Genomic DNA, 25,233 nt, shown 5'->3' with positions numbered 1-25,233 from the left:
TTGTAAACGGCCACGAGATTCATCTAGTCCAACCTTCCTCAATGCTGGAATATTTTGCCCAACGTCAGGCTCAGACCCACAGCATTGAGATTAAGAGTCTCATGCTCTACCAACTGACCTATTGGAGAGACTATGACAGCAGATCGCATCTGGGAAAACAGGAACCAGGACTATCTAGTTCTGTGCTCTAGTCCCTCTTGTGGTGAATTACTTAGGACTGCAGATGAAAAAGTATCCAGGATTATGAGGTCCTCCCAGCTTCCCTAGTGACTCCAACTCACAAAATATTACGCATTTTTCTTCTGAATAAACTGTTCACACAGAAATCCCTGAATGTGGGTGTGGAGGAGCAAGACCTTATATAATTTCCCCAGTTGTTATGTATTCATCTGAATAAATCTATAATTTACACCTTCAGATGAATCTGTGGAGCAGAAAGAGGTGTGATCCTGCTCCTCTTCTCCACGTGTTCAGTGATTGAGTCAGAGCTTTCCAAAATTTTCATGCTGGTGACATGCGCACACTTTCTTTCTGTATGAATTTTCAATTTAACATCTCAAATAAAATATTTTACATAATATTATATATCTAGTGACTTCCCTTCTTCTTCCATGGTTCATTTTGCTTTTCTATCATTCCTGCATATTTTACTTTAACTGTTTTAATCATTCTCCACTTTTACATTACTCAAATATTAATTACACTGTTGAATTTATATTAATGCTGCCAGCATTTTCAACTGTATACAATTATTTTCCATATACTCAATAAATATTTTCCACTCTTCTTTGAATACATGTTCTTCTTGCTCTCTTATTCTATGTGTTAAACCTGCTAGTTCTGTATATTCAAACATCTTAAGTTGCCAATCTTCCCTGCCTGGGACCTCCGTTACTTTCTATTTGGGGGCTAAGAAAACTCAAACCGCCATTGTTGCATACGTAAATAATTTTTTCTGACACCTAGTAATTTCTGTCTGAACTATTCCTATCAGCAAGGCCTCCAGTCTTTTGGGGAAGGTTATTTTAAACATTTTTCCAACTCATTGTAGTTCATTTCCCAATATTCCTTTACCTTGTTACATGTCCACCACATATGAAAAAATGTTTACTCCATTTCTTTACATTTCCATCACATATCTGATTCTGCTCTATACATCTTAGCCAACCTACTCAAAGTTAAATGCCACATGTGAATCATTTTCATATAATTCTCTTTCAATGTGTAGCATGCAGTAAAATTCAAATCATTTTTCCAAAGTTTCTCCCAGAGGTTTAAGTCTATATTGTGGTGACACACTTTTTAGACATGCATCACTTCGAGACACAGTAATTCAGTTTTACTAGCAAACATAATAATAATAATAATAATAATAATAATAATAATAATAATAATAATAATTTATACCCCGTCCATCTGGCTGAGTCTCCTCAGCCACTCCGAGGTTCAACTAACCCCTTTCCAGCCCCAGGAGGAGCGTGGGGAGCATTTGTGTGACACACCTACACAATGCAGCCAACACACTAATGTGTCGCGAGACTAATAATAATAATAATAATAATTTATTACTTATACCCTGCCCATCTGACTGGATTTCCCCAGCCACTCTGGGCGGCTTCCAACAAGAGATTAAAAATACATTAAAGCATCAGTTTGGAAAGCTCTGGTTTGTGTTGAAAGGTTTGTTTGGAAGCTTGTGTGTCAGGATTTGAGAAACTATGGTCCCTACATGCATCTTGCTACTGGCTGCCTAGACTGCTCATTATGATGCAGTTTTGTGACTGCCCTATCTATAGATAAAAAGGAGCTTAAATTTTTAACCCAGCTTTTATTTTTAGCTGGACCAGAACCTAATTTCTGGTCATCCCAATGAAAAACTGACTTACTTATTAGACAACCACACAAGCAGAACTGCCAAAGTGGCCTCTTTTTTTACAATTGCCACTGAAAAACGTCACCGAAAATATTCAGTCAGTAACACAGTATAACTGTTACAAAGGTGAAAAAGAATGCTAGCTTATTCCATTGGCACACTATTATTGAGTTAAGATTGTAATTTATATTATGCGCTATGATTTAGAATCTTAACAATATATTTGGACCATCCGGAACATTCCAGAGTGCATATTGTCATATTTTTAGTACCTTTAAGGTGCTTTTCAAGACACAGATACGCTAAAGACATTTTTCTTCCCATACATAGCTTAAATTAGTTCTTTCATGTCGATTTAGCAGCAATAACCCTATCTTTCCATTCTATCTTTCCATTGCAAGATAAGAATAGTGTATGCGGAAATGGAACGAATAGAAATAATGGGTAAATCACCCATTTAAGTGTCTGACATATTGACAACAGCAGGAAAATGGTACGCTTTTATTTTTATTTCTGCACAGACTTTTTGTGAGGGCTAGGTGCCTGACACAAGGATATAAAATCAAATTCTTCCATTCGTTTTCATAAAATGATGTGGAATATTTGCCTAATTCTCTAATTCCATAAGCCATGTTACAAAACTATACACACAATACTTTCTTGTAGAGAAACAAGGAGCTGGAGTGTGTGAGTTTTGAGCCAGAAATGGTTGCTTGCCCCTTTCCCGGGTGCAGTGGCGTAGCGTGGTTTGTCAGCACCCAGGGCAAGGCAAGTAATTTGTGCCCCCTAACCCTAACCCCCAGATGTTGCGCCCGGTGCGGCCGGGCCCCCCCTGCACCCCCACGCTACGCCACTGCCCGGGTGGGAAGCAGTTGCGGGCCCTGGCATTCTTCCACCGTCCTCAGCAGCCACAACACACATGCAGATGGGTCTCAGAAAGACATTAGTGGCAACCGCCCTGTGGAATGCCCTCCCATCAGATGCCAGGGAAATAACTACCTGACTTTTAGAAAACATCTGAAGGCAGCCCTGTTTCGGGAAGTTTTTAGTGTTTGATGTTTTATCGTGTTTTTAATATTCTATTGGGAGCCACTTAGAGGGGCTGGGGAAACCCAGACAGATGGGCAGGGTAATAAATTATTATTATTATTATTATTATTATTATTATTATTATTATTATTATTATTCCTTGGCAATTAAGTTTGCTTATTAAACAATGGTTTTGCCAGGCGCCCTGTTTGTCCTTTTGATGCCAAGTGAAAATCTTTCCCTCATGTATAACCTTCTTGATAACCTTTCAGTGCTGGATGGAGCAAGGAGGGAGGGTGTCAGGGACTGAACTGAGGAGGAATGGTGAGGACCATCCCCACTCCTCAAGCTTCCTGAGAGGAGGAGGACAGTACAGTGGTACCTCTGGTTACGTACTTAATTTGTTCCGGAGATCCATTCTTAACCTGAAACCGTTCTTAACCTGAAGCACCACTTTAGCTAATGGGGCCTCCCACTGCTGCTGCCGCGCTGCCATCGCGCGATTTCTGTTCTCATCCTGAAGCAAGGTTCTTAACCCGAGTTAATATTTCTGGGTTAGCGGAGTCTGTAACCTGAAGCGTATGTAACCCAAGGTACCACTGTATAGATTTACAACAGTAGTTTGCAGAAGGTCATAATACAGAGGCTGCAGAGGGGAGAAGCTGGGAAATTTTGGGAGAGGAGCAGCAGGAAGAATAAGCACTGAGGAGGGGGGACACAGTTGACACACTCAGTCTCTTCAGAAAGTATTCCTGACACACACACACCCCAGGATCCAGAGTGCATTGAGAGTAGTAGAACAAAAAGCTCAGAGGCAGAAAGCACAGATCAGCTGATGCAGGGATGATATATAATAGGAGAGACAGAGGAGGTGGGACTTTACTCTGAGCAATGCCATTATCTAAGAGAGATGGCATTTCTACGCCTTTCTGTGAATATTGAATAAAAGACTTGGTAAGAACTCTTCTTGTTTATCTGCTTCTTGGCTGCCACAGGGAAGCGACTGGATTTCCTTTTTTTAAAAAAAAATATTTTTATTGGTTTTTTACACATATAAAAGACAATACAAAACAGAACACACACACATCAAAAACATACAACAAAAATTTGACTTCCCCATGCCTTCCTTTCACCACATCCTTATTTTATCATTTTTTCAAGCAACCCTTCAATCAATTTTAATCAAGTCTCTTTTAAATTTACTTAAGATTTAACATTTACAGCTGTAATTCTTTGTTTCTCACCCCTTGACATCTTATCAGTCCACAATTTTACAATAGTTTTTAAGATATATTTTAAATTTTCTCCAGTCCTTTTCCACTGTCACTTTCCTCTGGTCACGAATTCTGCCGGTCATCTCTGCTAGTCCCATGTATTCAGTCACCTTCGTCTGCCATTCTTCCAGAGAGGGTAGTTCTTGCGTCTTCCAATACTTTGCCAACAGGATTCTTGCTGCTGTAGTTGCATACATAAAGAATGTCCTATCTTTCTTTGGTACCAATTGGCCGACCATGCCCAAGAGGAAAGCCTCTGGTTTCTTTACAAATGTCCACTTAAGGATTTTCTTAATTTCATTATAGATCATTTCCCAGTAGGCCTTAATCTTTGGGCAGGTCCACCAAAGATGGTAGAAAGTGCCTTCAGTCTCATTACACTTCCAACATTTGTTATTGGGCAAATGGTAGATCTTTGCAAGCTTGACTGGGGTCATGTACCACCTATAGATCATTTTCATTATATTCTCTTTCAAGGCAGTACATGCCGTAAATTTAATGCCGGTGGTCCATAACTGTTCCCAGTCAGCAAACATAATATCGTGACCAATATCCTGTGCCCATTTAATCATAGCTGATTTCACCGTTTCATCCTGTGTATTCCATTTCAGCAGCAAATTATACATTTTTGATAGATTCTTAGTATTGGATTCTAGCAATTCTGTTTCTAACTTTGACCTCTCCTTCTGAAAGCCAAGTTTCCTGTCCTGCTTAAATGTCTCATTTATCTGACGATAATGTAACCAATCTTGAACTTTATGCTTTAGCTTCTCAAAACTTTGAAGCTTCAACTTTTCACCATCTTGTTCTAAGATTTCACAGTATTTGGGCCAATTAGAGTCCATGTTAAGTTTTTTCACTGCCTTTGCTTCCATTGGTGACAACCACCTGGGGGTTTTACTTTCCAATAGATCCTTATATCTATTCCAAACATTATGCAGTGCTTTCCTTACAATATGGTTTTTGAAACTTTTATACACCTTTACCTTGTCATACCACAAATATGCATGCCAACCAAAACTATTGTCATATCCTTCCAAGTCCAAAATGTCTGTATCCTCCAGAAGTAGCCATTGCTTCAGCCAGCAAAATGCTGCTGATTCATAATAAAGTCTTAAGTCTGGCAGGGCAAAGCCCCCTCTATCTTTCGCATCAGTTAAAATCTTAAATTTTATCCTGGGCTTTTGCCCTGCCAGACAAATTTAGATATATCCTTCTGCCACTTCTTGAAGCAGTCCATTTTGTCTAGGATCTGCAACGTCTGGAACAAAAACAGCATTCTCGGCAATACATTCATCTTGATAACAGCAATTCGGCCTAACAAGGAAAGTTTCAGCCTAGACCATATATCTAGATCCTTTTTTACTTCTGACCAACATTTTTCATAGTTATCTTTAAATAAGTTCACATTTTTAGATGTTAAAATTACCCCCAGGTATTTAACCTTTTTTGCTATTTCCAACCCCGTTTCACTTTGAAACCTATCTTTTTCTTCATTTGTTAAATTTTTTTCCATCACCTTTGTTTTCTGTTTATTTAGTTTAAATCCTGCTACCTGGCCGAATATCTCAATTAATTCTAAGACTCTTTTGGTACTAGCTTCTGGCTGTTGCAAGGTTAACACTAAATCATCTGCAAATGCCCTTAGTTTGTATTGTTTGGCTCCGACCTGTATTCCTTTAACCAGCTGGTCCTTTCTTATCATATTTAACAAAACCTCCAGGACAGATATAAAAAGTAGAGGAGATATAGGGCATCCCTGTCGTGTCCCTTTCTCTATTGGTATTTCATCCACTACCACATTGTTCACAATTAGTTTAGCTCTTTGTTCAGAGTATACTGCACCTATACCATTTTCAAACCCTTGGCCTACCCCCATCCCATGAAGATTCTTCTTCATAAAATTCCAAGAAATGTTGTCAAAGGCTTTCTCCACGTCCACAAATATTAAAACTGCCTTTCTGTTGATGTCCACCTCCAGCAACTCCAAAATGTCTATAATGTTCCTCACATTATCTGACATGTGTCTCCCTGGGAGAAAGCCTGTTTGATTCTTATGAATCTCCTCTACCAAAACTCTCTTAAATCTTTTCGCCAAAACGTCTGCAAAGATTTTATAATCCACGTTCAAGAGTGATATAGGGCGGTAGTTCTTAACTTGATGTTTCTCAGTTTCTGTCTTCAGTATAAGTGAGATGAATGCTTCTTTCCACGATTCGGGAGCCTTTTTCCTCTCTAATATTTGATTACATACTTCCTTCAATGGTTGTATTAACCATTCCTTAAGAGCTTTATAGTATTTCGCAGTCAAACCGTCTGGTCCTGGTGATTTCCCCAATTTCATATTCTGGATGGCACCCTCTATTTCTTGTTCTGTAATTTTTTCATTCAAAATCCTTTTGTTTTGTTCTGAAATCTTTGATAATCCATATTTTTTAACGAATTCCTCTATTTCTTGTTCGTTTGTAGGCCCTTGTGCATACAGTTTTTTAAAGAAACTTTGAAAAGAGTTACTTATTTCATTTGGTTTGTTAATAAGTTTCCCATCTATTTCCAAGGATGTCACAGTGTTTAGCTTTTGTCTCTTTTTCAGTTGCCATGACAGCAGTTTTCCACATTTATCTGCCGATTCAAATGTCTTTTGCCTCATTTGCTTTATCTTCCATTCTATTTCTTGATTCATCAATTCCATGTATTGCGTCTGATAATATTTTATTTCTCTTAAAATCTCATGAGACTTTGGTTTGGATCTCAATTTCTTCTCTCCTTCTTTTATCTGGTTCAAAATCTTTTCCTTCCTCTCATTTTGTTTTTTCCTCTTTATAGAATTCTGCTGAATTAGGAATCCGCGCATCACGGCCTTACTTGCGTCCCATACTATTCTTTTTTCCACCTCCGTTCTCAAATTTATCTCAAAATAGTCCTTCAATATTTTTTGGGCCTTTTGATAGATTTCTTCATCTCTAAATAGGGTGTCATTCATTCTCCATCTAAAGGTTCCAGCCGTTGTTAATTTCATTTCCATCTTAACTGCATTATGGTCGGAACAGGTTTTTGTGCAGATTTCTGTTTTTTTCACTCTTGGTGCCAGATTGCTAGAAATCCAGATTTGATCAATTCTAGTCCACGTCATTTTTGCTTCAGAGAAGAAGGTTCCCTCTCTTTCCAGAGGGTTCCTTGTTCTCCAAATATCGATCAGGTCCATGGTGTCAGTCAGTTCAAAGAAAGTCTTTGGTAGTCTCCCGTCCTTAGATATTACTTGTCTTTGTGCTTTGTCCATATTTGTGGAGACAACTCCGTTGAAATCGCCCATCAATATGATTTTAAAATCCATAAAGTCCATTAAAGTCTCATGCAACTTCTTGAAAAACTCTGCCTTCCCCTCATTGGGTGCATACACTCCAACAATTAAAATCTTTTCTCCTTGAATTTGAATTTCTACTGCCAGGTATCTTCCTTCATCATCTTTAAAGATCATTTTTGGTTCCCATTTTTCCTTGGCGTAGATCACCACCCCTCTTTTCTTAACTTTGTCTGAGGAAACAAATTCCAGTCCTAATCTCTTATTTATCAAAAGTTTCCTGTGTATCCTGGCAATATGGGTTTCTTGCAAACAAATTATGTCTAGCTGTTCTTTCTTTAATATATGAAAGACTGGATTTCCTAAAGCCTGGCAGAGGGTGACCAGAACAATGAATGCAACATTTACCTTTCTACAGTAGAATACATTCCATCCACACAAGACAGTGAGTTCCACAAACAGACACTCCTCTGTCCATTCTTCATCCAGACAAGCAATGGGTTTTATAACAGTTCAAGGACACATTCCAGCCAAAATGTTGGTCAGGTAGACAGACATGCTTGGAGGGATGCATCTGACTTGAGGTTCCCCACTCCTGAACGAAGTGAATAGAGTTGTTCCACGATAGCTGTCTTGGTGGTATGCAAGATGGACTTTCAGTCATCCCTAGTTCCATTTCCAATCCTGATTCCAAATTCCTAGTCCCACCCTCCACACCCAGTTTTCGATGCCACCACAGTGTTGTGCTGCTATTGCTACTAATTTGCACTTCTATGTGAATTTTATTCCCTCCATTGTCTGAGGCTGTGGTGCATCAGTGATGGTCGCATCCTATCTTAAATGCTTCCATGCCAGTGGAGTAGTTCACAGTAGTTCACAGTTGGGGCTGTAAACAGAGAAAATATAAAACTGAGAGCTATAAAATATAGAAATCTTGTTAGCAGTTGGCTGTAATGATGTGCCATCTGTATCCTGAGTAGGGCCTCGCTTAAGAGGAGCATTAGAGAGAATTCTGAAATGTATTGTTTCAAATATTAAGGCATGTGGAAATATCTTACAAAGTTCCTGAATGTGGATCTTTAATGCTTCAAGGCCTTGTTTCCATCCGCTTTGCTTTATATTGAAACGAAGTTACTTTCTGCTATTGTTTTGCCCTAAAACTGAGGTTCGTCAGAGCCAGTATGGTGTAGTGGTTAAGAGCGGTAGTCTTGTAATCTGGGGAACCGGGTTCGCATCTCCGCTCCTCCACATGCAGCTGCTGGGTGACCTTGGGCCAGTCACACTTCTTTGAAGTCTCTGAGCCCCACTCACCCCACAGAGTGTTTCTTGTGGGGGAGGAAGGGAAAGGAGAATGTTAGCCGCTTTGAGACTAGGCGGGATATCAAAGGCGGGATATCAAATCCAAACTCTTCTTCTCTTCTTCTTCTTCCTAATGCTGTTTGCTGGTTATTCTTGGAATTTATGACACCTGTCCACTTTTTCTTTGGCTTTTGCCAAATGCCAGCAGACTCTTGGCATGGCTAATAAACATGTTATGTAGAAAACTTCCTTGCACATTCAGGTCCCAGTGGGGCAGGCTGATTTGAAAGCTTAAGAAAACTCTTAATACTTCTTTGATTGAATCTATACATTAAACACATCGTGAGTTCTATGGAAGCCTTGTACACAGAACATGGACTTTTGTAAGAAATAATAATAAAACAAAATTAAATACGTAAATATGAAATAAATTTAGATATGATATAAATATTATTCCTGAAGCAATAAATGAAATCAGCAATAAATCCAGTGCTAGAGTCTGGTGCCATCCTCTATGTGAAGAATGGGGATGGATGGAGGCTCCTTTTGAGATTTTAGTATCTTCAGATCCTATTTCCATTCCACAGCTGACAGCTTGACTCAGCTTTCCATAGGGTTTTGCACATCAAAACAGACTAGGGATCTGAGAGACCAGAGTTCCAGTCTCCATTCAGCCATGAGGCTCACTGGGTGACATTGTGTAAGTCACCAACTTTCAGCCTAACTCACCTCACAGGGTTCTTGCAAGGATAATGCAGAGAGGGGAATATAAGATCTTTGGAGGAAAAGTGGGATGTAAATATAACAACAAGAACAATAACTCATACACGTCTGGCGTTGTTGTTATATGATTGGCTCACACAGACATTTATATTCATGAGCCACCAAGCTTACATAGCTTCATACAACAGAGACAAAGAGGTTTGAATGTGTAAAACTATTTGTGTGCCTCAAACATTCTAGTGGGCCTGTTGTATTGCACCAAGGGCCTATTTTGGCTCAAAACATTGGCTTCAAATTCTCCTCATTCAGAATAGCAAGAGGGTGTTAAAGTTTATTTATGGAGATGAGGTACATCTTTATCTCTCCTTGGCCCCAAACTACTGCCTTTCCAGAGGTTGTTGAACTGCAACTCTTGTCAGCCCCAGCCAACATAGTCAATAGTAAGAAATCTGGAGGGCCATAGATTTCTCAATCCTGATGTGGATATTGTACACATCTGTAGTACATATGCCCATCCTTCTGCTTTGGTGTGTATGTAGTGGATTTAAAGAAAAAAAGAAAAGCCCCACAAGAGCCTCCGAGTTGGGCTAATCACAGACAAATCTTCCCAACATACAACATCAGCAAGATGAACAAAGAAGACAGACTAAACTTGCATCTTTAGAGAGTCACAGCTTTGCATTTTGGCAGCTACCTGTTTTGAATTTTTAGAGATTGCTTTCAGCTGTTGGATGGATTCTTTCCTTTCTGTTTTCTTTATCATGTTGCAACAAGCCCTACGTTATTTTAAACAAATGGAAAAAGAAGCCATAACGACAGATAAAAGACGCAATGCTGGGAGCAAAAGGTGAGAATTTAAATGCAAAGAGAGAAAAAGTCACATTTGATTCAGTTTAATTGATATGCTTTTAATTGATAGAGGCTGAGGGCTGGAGAGGAATGCAGCGGCTTCTGGTTGTGTGCCTAGCAGTCTGATTGTTTAAGGTAGGGCTTCCATACATCCAGATTTCCCTGGACATTACCAGAATTTCAAAGGCGGAACTGAGGTCTAGGGGGAAATTCCGAAAGGTGACACTTTGTCATGATTTTTGTTGTTGTTTTTTTTAAAAAAAAAAAGCTCGACAATTTTTGGGGTGTCCTAGTTTTTACTTTTTGAAATATGGTGATTCTAGTTTAAGGTGCTATTCTATAATGGGGAACCTGAAGCACAGTGGACAAATGTGGCCCCTAGGCCTTTCTGTCTGGCCCTTGGGACTCTCCCCAGGCCACACCCCTCTCCAGAACTGCACGACATCCTCATGTGCTTTTGCATTACTGAACTGTGTCCTTCAACTCTGATAATGCCTCTTGCTTCTCTGGATGGTGCACAGAGGTGGATGTATGAGTATGAAGAAGCTAGCCTACTGTACAAAGGTAATATTTATATTTGTTGCCCTGCCTATGTTTGCCTCTGGTCTCGCCCACTATTGGCATGTTGCCCCTGAAAGGGAATGTGTCCATTAGGCACCCTTCCTGCAATGACTTGAGGGATTTAGGATCTGACAGAAGCAAGCTATGCCAGTGTAACAGCAGGTACACCTCCACCATGACAAATACGCTCGTGGAACTCTCCCAGTACCTTGTAAAGACAACAATGCTTACCAACAAAATATCAATTAACACCGACTAATTGAATGAAAATGCATTACAGCACATTAATGAACAACATTTACTGCTGTTTCTGGAATGGAAGCCAGCCCATCCAATTTGATAGCAGAGAACATGATTCCCCAACTGAGGGATGGCTCATAAAATTATTCCTGCTCATTAGAAAATGCCCAATATCTACTACGACCATCTATTGCCATCCTCTCACTGTGCTGTAAATGGAGTAGACTGAAGTGCTTGTGTCCAAAGGGTGAATAAGTTGTTGTTGTTGATTAAACTTGTTAGTTGCTTCATCTTGCCCGGGGCAACCTAAAGTGACCCAACGCTGCTAAGACAAACCAGTCAGATGGGCAAATAATAAAATTGTTGTTGTTACAAACAAGCAGACATCCCATTAGATGTCAAGGAAATAAACAACTATTTGACTTTAAGGAGACATCTGAAGGAAGCCCTGTATAGGGAAGTTTTTTATGTTTGGTGTTTTATTGTGTTCTTAATATTTTGTTGGGAGCTGCCCATAGTGGTTGGGACAATCCAGTCAGAAGGGCGGCAAATAAATAACAAATATAAGACAGAACAGGCAAAAAAAACCACACAGAGATACGTTAAAAAGAAGGGGGGGGAGAGAAATACATTAAAAACACCTCATCAACTTCTAAAAGGCCACACATAGTTAAAGGCCTGGCATCTCAAGATAGATAATGATGGTGCAAATCAAGTTTCCCTAAGGAGAGCATTCCACAAATGGGGAGCCACCACAGAAAAGGTCTGTTCCCATGTTGGCGCCCTCTGGACCTCTTGTACCTCCTATTATGATTGCAGGGCTTCGGGCACTTCATAAGGGGAGAGGTGGTCCTTGAGGTATTGTAGTCCTGAGCCTTTATGTCTTTATAGGTCAAAACCAGCACTTTTATTTATTATTATTATTATTTTTAATATTTATTAAGAATTTTTTCAGTAGATTATAAAGAACAAAATAACATATACTTTTACAAAAACATTTTTTCTTCACTTCTTTGGACTTCCTCACATCTCTCGTTTCTGCGTTCCAAATTTCTCAAGCTTTACCCAGCAAATTGTTAGCTTGTATCAACTCTTATATTAAAGTTTCCCAATGTTATATCCCTAATTTCAGATAATTTTACCCAGACCTTAAAAACTTGAACTTTTAATTGGCAGCCAGTGCAGTGGGGCCAGCATTGGCATTATATGCTCAAACTGTCCTGCCCCAGTGGCAACCTGGCCACTGAATTTTGCACCAGCTGAAGTTTCCAAACCATCTTCAGAAATAGCACCACATTTAATGTATTGCTGTAATCTAACCTAGAGGTTACCAGAGCACAGACAACAGAAGTTAAGCTACCCCTGTCCAAATAGTCCACCTCCCATTCATCTGGTCTAGAGATAGTGCTTCAGTCTTATCTGGCTTGAGCTTCAGTTTATTGGCTCTCATCCAGTCATTACTGAAGCAGGACTTCGGTCCAGCACATCCACTGCCACACCTGCGGATGTAAAGGAGAACTAGAGCTATGTGGCACCAGCATATTACTGACAATGTGCTCCAAAACTCTGGATGACCCTACTCAGCAATTTCATGTAGATGTTAAACAGCATGGGGAGTAAAATTTAACTCTGAGGAAGTGCACACTGAAGGCTGCATGGGAATGAAGAACACCCTCCAACCATCAGCCTCTGGAAACAACCATCCCAGTTTAAGCAGAACCACCGCAAAGCAGGGCCACCCATCCCTAACTCAGACAACAGGATACCATGGTCCATGGTATTAAAAGCCAATGAGAGGTCAAAACATTTTTTCCAAAAAAAAAATGTTTAGGGATACTCTCATTTTCCTACTCATATTGACATACTGCCCCTCAGTGAGGCCAAACTTAGATTCACAAAATATTTAGGGGTATGCATACCCCTATGTCCCCTCCAACAAAAGCACTGATTAACAGGGACACATTTCTCCTGTTTCCCTCCCAACAAAGCAGTTTCTGTGCTAAAACCAGGCCTAAACTCTGATTTGAATCGAGAGAATCAGTTTCCTCCAAGAACGCCTGGATTTGGTCTGTAACCATTCACTCCAGAACTTTTCCCAAGAAGGGGAGATTGACAACTCTCCACTAAGCTTTTCTTCAGGAGTAGTTTTTCCACTGCCTCCTTCAAGCAGGCAGGGACCACTCCTTCTTACAAGGAGGCATCCATCACCTCCCTTGCCCAGCCAGCTGTCCCCTCCCTTCTAGTTTTTATCAGCCAAGAGGGCAAGGACACAGGCTGTTGCATGGACCAATCCAAGCATCTTGTCCATATACTCAGGCCCTGATTACTGGAACTCATCCAACACAACAGTTTTACACGGTGTTCTGGACACATCTCAAAATTCATCTGCTGTAACAGTGGAGTCAAGATCTCAGCAGATGCAAGCAATATTATCCTCCGAATGCTTTGCAAAAAAGTTGCAGAAAGTATCAGTTCTACCAACTCCTTTGGGCCTGCGTAGCACACCACACTACACTGGAGCTGCTTAATGGTCCAGTAACAATGGTATGGCAATTCCAACTGAGAATTACACTGGCTGAGAAGATTTTATATTTAATTCTTTTTTGCTCAGGTGACAATTGCACTGACTTTGGAAATCAGGCCTTTGGAAATCTCTAGCATAAGTAGGTTAAATGATGGATTTTTGTATGTTTTTATCACCATTACATCTGCAGAACTGTCTTGTTGCAATATGGATGAAATGAAATGTATCCATTGTGCACTGTGTAGGAGGCCCAGCTTTTCAGTGAGATGCCATCCTCCTTTATGAAAAGGCCGCTTTCCTATAATTGCTATGGTGGTTTTCCTGCAAGTCAAGTGCATTCTGCAGAATTATTGCTTACCGCCACCCTGGCTATGCATTAGGTATTGTAAATAAAGTCCTGTGATCATTTCTGCCCAATATGTTGTGGTATTGAATTACTAGGAGGCGGGTTAAATGAGAGTGTAGGAGCATTCCTTTTTTAATGTGATATTTCCTGCAATCTCTTGAGAGATTTTGACATGAGAACGGTTTAACGGTGTGCCATTTTCTATTTCATGTTTTTCAGGTGAGTTCTGAATGCTTGATCTGCAGTATGAATTATGATAGGAGTCTGTAGCACTTGGATTCTCTCTCTCTCTCACACACACACACACACACACACAAACATGCCTCTTTCATGTTAAGGGAGCAATAAATGGAACATTGAGAAGGATCACAAATTCTTATGATAATTCATAAAACTTTAATTGGTCGAATAAACTCATTCTTTTAAAAATGTATAATCTCATTCTTTCAAAAGCTGAGAGCAGAGCAAGGCATTACAAAACTATTGGCCTGCTGCTGCAGAAAAGCAGCCTCATATTGATTTTCCCCTTCCTCTCTGTAGCTGTGAGTTCACTGTACCTCAGATCCTGGTGACATTAAATTGAGTACACCCCCCACCCCTGTAAGCAGCAACCAATACTATGAGCAGGACACAAAAACATGCACAGTAATAGCATCAGGTCGGGGGAAAGGTGAACTCACACAGCCATAGAGAGTGAGAAATGGGACATGGGTCTACTCTTTGTTGTACTTGTAGGGAAAAGTAGTCAAACATAACTGTGTGTGAGTGCTAGTTAGTGCATGAGGGGTTAAAACCACAGAGTTACATTCCTAGACTCACCTTGGTTGTGTTCCTTCTTCTCTGATGAGGGAGGAAGTGAAGCATTCTCTTTCTCACTCTCTCTGTGACATAAAACTGACCAAGGAAGGTGTGCCCAAGAAAGCTCAAAGCTTAGAGCACATGTTTGAAGCTATCTTTCTGTATTTTCTATGAAAATGCCTATGTTCTCCTTGCCACTGCTTGCATAAATGCATCTATTTGACCTTTGTAACATTTTGTAAGTAAAGCATTTTAAACTTACTTAACAGTGGGCAGTTACTTCACTGCAAGAGGGGTAGAAAGAGGAGTACTGTTTGCAAGTGGACTAAATGGGATAATGGGTTCTAACAACTTATATTCCTATCAGTATACTGCTGCTTGACTTTTGTGAGTTTAAACTCTGCTTCTGGTGGCTCTCTCCTGCTGGAAAGTGAACTTAGCCCCATAGTTTGAACCCAGGCACCCAGTCAATTCTTTTGTTTTTTACCCCACATGTGTGGGGCACAGGGATAATGTTTTTTCCTCCTAAAATTAGCCTCATCAGAAGTGGCTTGTTGGGTTGGGGAAAGCCACTATTCTAGCTTCCTGGCAGGTGGGTCGTTGTTGAATACTGGGAAGCAGAGGGATGAGGCAGTGTGCAGGTAATATGCTGAAACACCAGTGCTTCTGCCAGAGCATTTGCAAGAAATGTAGCAAGAAATGTTTGTTTTTAGCTGGCGATTCTTTTACCATTCCAAATTCCTTTCTATTGTGGTTCGAGGGCCCGACCCCCGCGAAGTGAAATGAAGACACAAGGACACGTGATATAAGGTTAATGGGCTAGAAAAGGCCACAACTTTATTGATTACAGCAATGAAAAGGTATTGGCTTAGGCATTGGATCGAAACAAGTGGGTTTATTCACCAGGGGTTCATCACCTGTTGATGCTAATTCAACTATAGGCTCACCCCTGCTGTCACCGCGGGTCGTGCCATGGCCTCCCGCCAAGCAGGCATTGGACAGAATACACGACCGCCAGATTCCTTTAACGGAATACCCCTAAAAAATGAAGGCATAGGCGATGGCCACACCTAGCACTTCGACACACCACAACACATTATTCCAATGCCTAACCTACCCACCAATACCACAAAAGTTGTGACGATTGCTACGAGGTAGACGAAAAAACCAAAAAGCCTATTGTCAAATGGAAAAACTCCTACCAGGCCCCCCGGGCAACCAGGGCGACCAACCTAAGGTCCATAGCAAGGCCAATGACCTAAGCCCTAACTAAAAGGGAGTGGAGGGTGGGTGACTCGTGATGGGACGACGACGAGGAATGAGGAATGAGGCCAGGGAAAGGCTGACGCTGCAGCAAAAGGCTGCTGAACACGCCCCCACCGCGGCACCTGGTTGGGTAGCCACCGGGGGGGCGTGAGCGCCAGCCAGGTGAGCTGGAGGCAGGGGGCAACGCCCCCTGCTGGGTGGTGCTCGGGCTCCCGCCCACAACCACTCCCCTCTCTTTCAGGGAGGAGAGTCTTTACCAGTAGCTAATACATTTTCACATCTACAGCTAGATAATCTAACTCTCACACCAGTGAGTGGCCTGAAGGCACATGGGGCCATCACCTTGCTGAAACTAAGCAGGTCTGAGTCTGGTTAATTGCCTGGATGGGATATCACTTTGGAACCATGTGTAAACTAACCCGAGTTCTATGATGGGGGAGAAGGCAGGATAGATATGAGAATGCACAGAAGGTTCCCCCCCCCTGTTATAAACAGGAAGACCCTTTTTTGTGGACCCAAATCTGCTCTAGAGGGTCCTGTGCATGGACACCATTGGATACAACCCTGTATTTTTTTACTTGCTTTTAAAATCTCATTTGTAAAGACTACTGATGGAATCTACCTAAAGTATGTCATCTGTTTTGTTTAAGTTGATATGCCCATGGGTACCATATACAAGTGATTATTTTGTGTAGGATAGAATCAAGGACTATGAATCAGGAAATCCCTTTTTTAAATCCTGCCTTTCAAGCTTTTTGTCACAGTGCTATTCAACTGTCTCCCTCCACATACAGGAAGCAGGGTAATGGATTTGGACAGATAATGGAATTTGATGGCATAGCCATCAGAGAATAATACCCCATCCAGTTTGTAAGGTGTGGCCACCCTCATGAATTTGCAAGAAAGTAGGGGAGGAAATCTGATGGCCTGGACACTAGAAAATATTGCCCTGGTACTGAAATATAACAAGAGGTAGAAAAATGATGTTCACAGAGCATTTGAAAACATTACCATTAAAGGAACCTGAAGGGGTGAGATAAAATGATGTCTTCAGCTGCATATGCTAGTTACCAGCTGCGTGCTTGTGAAAATTCACAAATAATTCAAGAAACAATCTCTCACACAGTCCAGGTGGAGTAGGTAAGGCTTCTGGAGATCAATAAGGCTGCAGATGAGAACATGTTCATTATTACATATTTATGGTAAAAAAGGCCCATTGGAATGGGATCTTCATCAAGCATCTCTTCCTAAGAAAGAAAACAACTCCTAATGGCTTGACAGATCCCATCACTGATACCTTTCATTCCCTTCAAATGTAAGAAGTGGGTGAAACTATTGGCCAAATTTATTCCCATGAAGACCCAGGTGCATGTGAAAAAAGAAGGGTGTGTATAGTTTTTCCTTGGTATCCCCCTCTTCAGAGATCTTGGAATTGGAGCCATCACAGAGCCAGCATGACAGAATTTGCATTAATCTTCGGTCTGAACTTCGTTATAAAGGATTATGTAGGCCTGGGTACTAGGTACACAATCTGGGTTTGCCAATCTCTTTTTGGCTCATGGGCATTTTTGTAAAGAGAAGAAACTTGTGGACCTCTTTCTCTTTATCTTTCTCTTCCACACCCACCCACACCTATTCTATTGGCTACAATAGAATGAAACCTATAGCAATCAATGGGATGGGATAGCCGTTTTGCGTGTGTGCTCACTTGCTCTTTTGGATACATTCAATATTCAACTGCAAAAAAGCAGCGGAATCAATCAACACAATGTTAGGCATGTGCAGACCTATTTATTTCAATAGATTTAGTCATTCTGAACTCTATGCTGCATTGCGGTCAGTGTACTTGAAGAGCCTTTTTTGTGGTTGCCATTTCTATACCGCAGAATAATTGCATGTCACCAGGAGTTGTCACATCCCCTTTCCTGGTGCCCACAGAGCCCTTCCTAGCACTGAAACTAAACTTGAAAGAAACATCTCTCACACTGAAATCAATGGGGCTTAAAAAACATTTCCCTTGTTCTAGATCACACTTTGTGTAAAGGCGTGAACCAGACATTGCAGAGCAAATTTACTTATAATAGTCATAAACTGAATGAACTTTGCTGGTGTCAGGTTTTATCTGGATTCAATGCAAATATCAATAAGGAAGAGAAATTGTGAAAGGTAATTTTTGCTGCTTCTTTTCAGAATGACTTTTTCCTTTTTAGTTCTTCCAAACCCTGTATAGCTGTGGGCTTCACAGAGCATATTTACTTAGCACCACTTTACACTTCATTTTGGCTTTCCCTGGTCCAGTTTTTGTTAAAGGTGAAGAACCAGAGATAGAGGTTGACCTTTAATATAGACAGAAATGAGAGACTTAACACTTCAGTTGCTTAATCCTGATACAGCCACCAGAAAACTACTATGCCAAGAAAGAGGGAAAAGATGAAATATTTTGAGTTGGATAAGATAAACAGGCACAGGGCACTGTAATAAGTTCCAAATTGGCAAGTTAGTTAAAATTCATAAAGTACTTTTGATAATGCTAACTCCCTTGATTAAAGGACACCGTCTCTACCATTTTTCAGCAATAGATATTGTAAATAAAAGCATTTAGGTTTGTGACAGCTGTGCCTGTTAGATAAGAAAAGCATTGTGAAACAGTGGAGAAGTAATTTTCCTGCAACTTATTTATAGTTGCCCTAGCTGTAAAAGTGGAAAGGGGAGGAGGTTAAAAATCAATCCCAGCATTTGGAAGGAAAACTCAATACTTATTTGATAAACATTATAAATTGGTACAATGTTATCGTTATTGTACTTCATCCCCTGCTCTTTCTAGATAGTAATCTGCGTGAGGAATGAAATTTTCGGTGATAGCCAAAGGTGTTTTCATGGCTACAAGTCAAAAACTGTCCCATTTGCTAATGGCTATTTGTTTTTGGCCACAATATATATTGAACAAACAGTCATTCCTAACTTGACTCTTCCTTACGCCTTTTGAAGGGGACTAGGGGACTGGTTCACACAAACACATACATCCCTAAATGTTTTGACAGCTGATTTACTGTATTCCTGGGGATGGTTTGTAAAGGCTCACTTTTCAGTAATTATAATGCAAAGTAATGGTTTGCATGTGTGAATGGGTCACTTTCTGATATAGCACCCCAGAGCTGGTGAAACTTCCACATCACCTCATTGTCAATGCAGGCACTGACCTTGCTGTATGTTTGAGGAGCATGAGAAGGGAACCTACATATGCATCAATGCACATACACACCAATGTGAGCCTTGTATGCATGGATCAGGATCACCCTAATACTTTTCATTTCTTTTAATCAAGCAGGTTTTGAATTTGAATTTTCTGCTGCTTATATATTGCATGCTTTTATTGATTTGTACACCACTGTGGAATTTTGCCACCCTACTTTTTGACTGCATGTTTTGTAATTGTACATTCTTTTATCATATCTTGAAGCTTTGCAAACTTGATGAAGCTTGCAAACTTCATCAAAGGGATGCTTCTGAGTTTCTCAGGTATCTGGCAGGCTCAGGGGATCCTACAGCATCCCTTCTCAGGAGGATGCCATGGTTCATATACTGGGAGAGAAAATAAAGCTCAGTGCAGTTCAGGGACTGCAGTCATAGAACAGAGCAAGGACAACTAATTTGGGGTCCTTCAACCATTGTTGGACTCCCATCAGCTCCAGCCTTCATGGCCAATAGTCAGGGGTGATGGGGAATTGTAGCCCAATAATGTCTGTAGAGCATCTCATTGGCTCTTCCTGTAATATGTGTTCAGTAATATGACTTCATTCTCCAAGGCACACTTCAACTCATCTTACAGCATTCAAGTGTGACTTGGCAAACAGCTTGGGAATAACTGTTTGTATGGCTTCTTCAAAGGCTACTGGAGGAAAGATATGCTACCCTGTTCTACTTGTGTTACATTAGATGCCACATTGTCATTAGGAGTGCAAGTTCCTGCTTGCTCTCTCATGACAACATATAATTGAGTTCTGCCACACTATAAAAAAGTACCATTAAACAAGGGGGTCACTGGAGATATGTAAGGTAAAGCAGCCTTACATAAAAGTGAAGACTTGCTATACATTTCCAGACCTAGGAAATTCAGTGGGAAACTGCACCATAAATCCATTGAATAACAATACATCAAGAGGATCTCTTGTGGGCTGAACCAAGTTTCAGGATGATGATCATGATGATGATGATGATGAATAATTCATTAAATTTGTATCCCACCCTTCCTCTCAAAGGAATCTGGGGTGGCACATTACAGATTACAGTGGTACCTCGGGTTATGTACTTAATTCGTTCCAGAGGTCCATTCTTAACCTGAAACTTAACCTGAAGCACCACTTTAGCTAATGGGGCCTCCCGCTGCCACCACGCTGCCGGAGCACAATTTCTGTTCTCATCCTGAAGCAAAGTTCTTAACCCGAGGTACTATTTCTGGGGTAGGGGACTCTGTAACCTGAAGCGTATGTAACCTGAAGCGTATGTAACCTGAGGTACCACTGTATTTGTTATTTGGCTTACCAATGGCAGGATATGTATGCTAACGCAAGAAGTGTTGGAATGACATCTTGGAATCGTGTTTTTAATATTCTGTTGGGAGCCGCCCAGAGTGGCTGTGGAGGTCCAGCCAGCTGGGTGGGGTATAAACAAATAACTATATTCTTATTCTTATCATCATCATCATCATCAGTGCTTTTTTCTGGGGGGACACGGGGTACACATACCCTAAACATTTTGTGAATCTTTGTACTTTTGCCCATTTACTGTATTTATTTTCCCCAATTTGAACTATAAAATAGTGATTTTCTTGAGTCAAAATGAGAGTACCCCTAAACATTTTTTAGAAAAAAAGCAATGATGATGATGATATTACTGTATGTACTTTCTACGCTTCATTTCCCTCTGACCTGAGAGCTCTCTCACACACATACCATTTGTGTACAAGAACAACACATTATACATCTGATGAAAAGGACAGTGCTCAAAGGAAGGTTATGCCATAATAAATAGGCTAGGACTGGGTTCAACTACTGCAATTGGGTTTTCATCCCCTCTTCTCCTCCTGTGTGCCCTGGGCCCCTCAAATCAGTTTGGGTGGTCTTGGGGATAACACCAGAAGAGCATTCAGATGAGGAAAGGGAGATTGTTCTATCACAGAAATGCTTGCACTCATGCAACAATAACTTTAGCACTATGTTGAATTTGTCCTTAGTCTTTAAAGTAATGCAAGACTCTTTGCTACATTTCTGAAGTTTTATTTAGGTGGTTTGCCAAGAGATTATTTCTACTGAAAAGCAAGCACCCTTCAAATAAGACAATATCAAACTGCTGGTCGTTTGACTATACTAGTTTTTCTTTTTCTTTTTCAAACTTCATTCTCCTTTTCAGCTACAATTATGCCAGCCAGCCAAGTATGAAAAATGGAGAAGCAACAATTGCTGTCTTTCTTCTGACAATGCAGTTATGGAAAGAGAGAAAAAGAGAGCAGATTCTCCTGAAAGAAAGATGCAGAGAAGTATTTTATATATATATAAAAATCTCATAAACCTACTTTAACAATGACGCCTCCGTTGCAAATATGTCTTCAATGATACAAAGTGGTCCCCCTCCTCCATGAATTATGCCATTTCGAGACAGTAGCTGTAATTCCAGAGTTATCATCCCTGCTGGGCTACAACACTGTTTTATTGTCAGATTGTATTATCATACAATGCATAAATACCGCAAGCCTGAAGCCAAAAATGTGGCTGCTATTACAAAACCATATAGAAACTTCAACCTCGCTCATCTGTAGTCATGTCCATCTCTCCTCTTTGCTTGTTCCAATTTTCCTTCGTGGCAGTAGCTTAATGGTAGAAGCATCTGCTTCGCATGCAGAAAGTCCCGGGTGAAATCTCCAGCATCCCCTTTAAGGCTCGGAGACACTCCTGTCTGAAACCTTGGACAGCGGCCATAGTTAGTGTAGACTAGGGGTGGCCAACTCCCAAGAGACTGCAATCTACTCACAGAATTAAAGACTGGCAGTGATCTACCCCTTTTGGGGGGTTCAGGTCAAAGTTGTAGAGCTTTCTTGGGGGGAGGAAAGCCCCAGTTTTCGGGGGTTCGAGCCAAAGCTCTAGGGAGGAAGGGGAACAGTCACTCACCAGCAGATCACTGGGGGAAAAAACAGCCTCACTGAGTAAACCCCGTCTTCCATTCTGCAGATTGTGCAACAATGGAGGTTGGGGCAAGGGGTGGGGCAGGATTCTGTTTTGCCAACCCTAAGGAAAGGGACCCAGCGATCAACCGTGATCTACCAAAACCTCCCAGGGATCTACCAGTAGATCGTGATCGACCTGTTGGACATCCCTGGTGTAGACAACACTGAATGGGCTGGCGTCCTATGTTCCAACTCCTTTCCCCTCATTTGTGGAGCCTCCCTCTCTCTTCCACTTCTTTTTTCTTTTCTTTTTAGCTATTCCTGTTTCCCTTGACCTGCAGCCTGGTCTGGCCTCTGCTTTCATCTTTTGGAGGTCCATGCTCCTTCTGTCCCTCCCTAGATAATGCATTATTGGTGTTAGGCTGAGGAAGGGTGCTTTACTTATGCACAGGGTTTCCAATAGAGGGATGGGAACACTGGTTGGCCAAGGGTCCCTTCCCCATGTAAGAAGCCCAGTGCATGAATAAGACAAGCCCCCATTAGACTAATAATGATTACATTAACTTGGCAACATCAGGGGCCCCCTAACAAAATATTTGAGGGGGTCGGACATCCCTAGATTTGATGGGCATTGCAGGGGGATGTATTAATTGAGAGGTCTAAGTAAGTATACTTACACAGTATGTTATATTTTAGTCCAGGGTATCCCAGAATTCGGCCTCCAGTTGTTTATGGACCACAATTCCCACCATCCCAGACCACTGGTCCTGCTAGCTAGGGATGATGGGAGTTGTAGTCTAAAAACTGCTGGAGACCAAAGTTTTGGAAACCCTGTTCTAATCCCTCCCCACTATCTAAGAGTACCTGTAAACCGTTGGTATTTTGTGGGAGGGATTTACATGTATCCTGTGATATTTAAGTTTGCACAATTAGAGCAACTTGGGATAGTTCAGCTGGTTCTTAATCTCATGGTTCAAGCCCCATGTTGGGTGAAAAAATTCTGCATTTCAGGGGGTTGGACTAGATGACCCTTGTGGTCCCTTAGAACTCTACAATTCTATGAATCTAGAATGCTGGACTATGATGATGATGATGGATTAAAGTACTCGGTCATCCTAATGCAACAAATCCAGTTTAAAAAAGAAGCAGACTTTTTATAGTTAGGAAAATTACTGAAAAGAGTAGCATGAACATATCAAAATGGATGCAGGACCAACCCTCCTTGTTGTATAACTTCTCTGAAACCAAATCACTATGAGTGCTCACTAAAGACTGAATATGATCTAATCGCCCTGCAAGCAAATCAGGATTAATGTGCAATAAATAGGTAATTGGAAGGAGCCTTAAAAGTTTTGCAAAAGCTGGGACTAATGCCATGCTTTGGAAGAAGGTAGAGAGAGTTGCATGCTTGCATCCTCAAAAACATTTGGGACCTCCCTACAGAGATAAGTTAACTGGCCTGTACCTCCAATTCTGTTTTCATATCATACAAGAGGCGTTCTGAAAAAGAAGAAGGTGGGAGACTAATTTATTCACATGAAATTTAGAATCTTTTCTGTTATATTTCCCCATAAGCCAATAGATGAAAAGGATTTGCACATCGTAAGACTTGCCCGCATAAAATGCCATGTGAACAATAAATATGGCAGCCGTCAACAGATGTTTATAAAGAACGAAACAAGATGTGCCCAATTTTTGGTCCACCAAAGTTTACAGCATTCTTTTAAGTGTGGCTCCAAAGTACTATTTTGGGAAAAGAATAAGACAAAGCATATGTTTAAGAATGCTGTGTTTTGAAAAACTGGCATCCCATACAAATGGTTTGACATTTTTTTCTATAGATAGCTTTCCTCCACATGGTGGTGATGAGTGGCTGTAGACCTCACTAAATGAGCAATTATGGGTTCCAAAATGAGTCTCTTCAGAACTTCACAGGCAGTGATTAAAAAAGAAGAAAACTTGCTGCCATGCAGGTTCAACTGAGCATTCCTCACCCCACCACAGAAACAAATTTCACCCATTTATATTGAGATTTATTTATTTATTAACCCACCCACCCCCTACAGTGGTCATTTTAATCTGACAATGAAACATGCAGCTGTACTTCAAAAAAATAATCTCCAAACAAGCAGCTTTCAGCCAGACAAGCAAATATAATTTCAGAATCATATCTCTGTCGTAGAAAACTCTGAGTAGAATAATCTTGAAGAGTTTTGCTCAGATGAGATTAGAATAATTCCACCATCCCCAGAACCTGAAGCCATTTTTATAAACCGGCTCTGCACTTTGCAGATGTGATATGCTTAATTAAGAAATCGTAGGCAGGCAAAACTGATAAGGAGGTTAGTTCCAACATTGCTCTTGGTGTTATATAAAGCTGATGCTGGTCAATCATAAGTGTTTCACTCAGCCAGTATGTTAGTTTTTGCAAGAGAAAATCTAAACAGGTTGGATCTAGTCTAAATGAGCATGCTTTGGTGCAATTGAAATCAATGAGACTTAATGCAATTGTAATCCTAATGACTTCTTAATATCCTGGAATTGGTTTTTTTTACAGGAATACACTTATTCTTTATTCACAGGAAGCAGGGGAGGAGACCGCGCTGGTGGCATGTTGTCTTCACTACAGTGGTACCTTGGGTTACAAATGCTTCAGGTTACAGACTCTGCTAACCCAGAAATATTACCTCAGGTTAAGAACTTTGCTTCAGGATGAGAACAGAAATTATGCTCCGGCGGTGCAGCAGCAGGAGGAGGCCCCACTAGCTAAAGTGGTGCTTCAGGTTACGAACAGTTTCAGGTTAAGAAAGAACCTCCGGAACAAATTAAGTACAGTGGTACTTCGGGTTAAGAACAGTTTAAAGAACGGACCTCCAGAATGAATTAAGTTCTTAACCCGAGGTACCACTGTATTTCAATAGCCTTCCTTGAGGTGAACTTGGGCAGTGGGGAACCTCCTGACAGGAGACAAACATGTTTATTACTATTCA

At 40.8% G+C, this 25,233-nt stretch overlaps 1 long non-coding RNA gene across 2 annotated transcripts in view; it reads left to right on the top strand.

Moving 5' to 3' along the window:
- Positions 1-24,899, top strand: part of LOC309378443 — a 57,385-nt gene extending 32,486 nt beyond the window's left edge. The window contains exons 3-4 of one of the 2 annotated variants that reach the window (XR_014172078.1): positions 21,493-21,619; positions 24,826-24,899. This is a non-coding gene — a long non-coding RNA (uncharacterized lncRNA). Of the gene's footprint in view, positions 1-21,492; positions 21,664-24,825 lie in introns of those variants that run through there. The other variant, XR_014172079.1, reaches the window with a different exon arrangement.
- Positions 24,900-25,233: the final 334 nt, after the last annotated feature.

Source organism: Podarcis melisellensis (genome assembly GCF_964234715.1).
Source record: "Podarcis melisellensis genome assembly, chromosome: 9".
NCBI lineage: Eukaryota > Metazoa > Chordata > Lepidosauria > Squamata > Lacertidae > Podarcis > Podarcis melisellensis.
This window is presented reverse-complemented; position numbering and strand designations above follow the sequence as displayed.